Source organism: Oenanthe melanoleuca, chromosome 7 (assembly GCF_029582105.1).
Source record: "Oenanthe melanoleuca isolate GR-GAL-2019-014 chromosome 7, OMel1.0, whole genome shotgun sequence".
Classification (NCBI taxonomy): domain Eukaryota; kingdom Metazoa; phylum Chordata; class Aves; order Passeriformes; family Muscicapidae; genus Oenanthe; species Oenanthe melanoleuca.
In genome coordinates this window covers 28,173,702-28,175,824 of record NC_079341.1, presented here as the reverse complement: position 1 = coordinate 28,175,824, position 2,123 = coordinate 28,173,702, and the positions used below count along the sequence as shown (strand labels likewise).

Genomic DNA, 2,123 nt, shown 5'->3' with positions numbered 1-2,123 from the left:
GTGGGCGTGAGGCGCGGTGAGGGGCGGCGGGCCCGCAGCTGCCCCGGCTGCGGCACCGCCGGGCGCGGCTCCTCTCCCCGTGCCCGCCATCCCCGTGTGCCGCGGGCGGGCGGCTCCCGTTCTCCGTCGGCACGGAGCTGCCGGGGCACGATGATGTGCCTCGGCTCCTGCCTTTCGGATCCTCTTTTCTCCTCGCGGAACCTGGAGACCTGTTTAAAGTTGTTGGAGGCGCTTCACCGCTTTCCAGCCTTTCCAAAAAAAAAAAAAAAAAAAAAAGCCAAACTTTTTGCCGAGTTTTAGATCTTTTTAAAGAACTTAATGGCAGTGATTAATTGTTTTTTTTAAATTGACGTTTTCTGTTAGCTGCTGATAGTAAAACTGAGTGTGCAGGGAGTTTCAGTCTTATCTAACTTGTTTTAAGAACGGCTGTGCTTACCATAAATCGCGGTGATTACTCAGGTTCGGCAAGTCAGCAGAAGGGAGCAGAGGAAGCCGGAGAAGCTGAGCGCAGGCATTGGTTTGAATTATTTGCCTGTGTGTTCGGGAGACTCGAGGGTTTCCATATGCTTTTTTCCTGCTGTGTTTTTTGAACGCATTCCCACTCACACGCTGGTAGCGGGCTCTACAGCATCACTTGGGAGATTCCCGAATCCCTGCGCCGGGGTCTCCTCCTTGGCTGGAGTTCTGCCATGTTGCTGTTGAAATGCTGCTGTTGTGTGAAGTTTGCACACTTCTCCTTCTAATGGAGACTCTCCAGAGCCGTCATCTGCCAGCCCAGATGGACTGGCTGGCTGGTTCCTGCGTGTGCAGACCGCAGAGCCGGAGCGTGCTCCGGACAGACGGACAGACGGACAGGGGATGCTCCGGGACACGAGCGCCCAGGCCCGGGATGTGCAGGCACCGAGCGCCCTGGTGCTTTTAACAGCGAGCGAACAGCGCGGTCATCGCTGAGAATCTGGGTCATGGGTTTTACTTTTTGGATGACTAGTTCAGGAAAGAGAAGTGGTGATTTCAGGGTGAATATTTCAGGCTCTTAAGTCGGGAGAGGTAATCGTCAGATGTAGCTATTGGCTGTTTTAACCACTGTTTCCAGTTGCTTTTTAAACTCTGGATTCAAGTAGAGCTGAATTTTCTAATGAAAATTGCTATTACTGTAACCAAGCACACACTATCCATGTTTCACTGTGGAACACAGGAGTTAGTTTATGCAATCAAAATGGAAATATTTTATATTTTTATCTGGAGTTGGAGGCAGTGGAAGGGATGAGATGCCTGATTTGCCTGGATGTTTTTTTAGCTATACTGTGTTTGTGATGGTGGTCATTGGTCAGTGCTGTAGTGAAGTTCCACTTTTAAAAATTATCCGTCCAATTGTTTTGTTTCTTCTTTCAGTGCTATGGCTTGTATGACAAAAATTGAACTGACTCTGAGTGTTAGCTATTTTTGTGGCTGTCCTTCTTTTTCCTTGTAGCTATCAATATCTTGTTTAATTTGCTCCAAAACTTTAGTGCATTTTTTTTTTTTTTTTGCATTCTAGATCATTTGGAGAAATTTAGTGAACAAATTCTATTATTGTGGGCACTTGAGATACTTCACTGTTAATCTCTGCTCTGTTTGGAATCAATTATTTACTCTGACATTTGTCTCTATATCTAATTACCCTCAAAATATCACCTTTCCCCCCGTCTCCCTAGAAAGTCCTCCTGAACGAGATGCTGTAGCTTAGTTTTCACTTTGTGAATTACTTCTGTGCTAAAATACATTTGACAAAAGACAAACTCCCCAATGATAAATCAGTGTCTGACATATGGGTTTTAGAAACAGAATTTCTGGGAACTTCTGGTGGAAGTTTGATCTTTAACTTCCATAGCATGGAGTTTGGGTAATATGTGGTCTCACAGAGTGGTAGGAGTAGGATCCTGAAGTACTTGCTCTCCATAGACCACAGAAGTTTAGCTCTCTGTTTGGTGAAGCATCTGGTCAAAGCAGCTATAGCAGAGTTGTCAGACAGTGGGACAACAGGTACTTGATACTCAAATGCTCCAAAAAAATTAAACTTCCAAGACTGCTGGAACCTGAAATAATGAAAACTGAACTCTCAAAGAGGTGCAAGGTCACACATA

At 45.8% G+C, this 2,123-nt stretch overlaps 1 protein-coding gene across 1 annotated transcript in view; it reads left to right on the top strand.

Annotated features, from left to right (window-relative positions):
* The window catches only part of OSBPL11 (oxysterol binding protein like 11), a 38,492-nt gene that overhangs the window by 307 nt on the left and 36,062 nt on the right, over window positions 1–2,123 (top strand). The window lies entirely within an intron of this gene.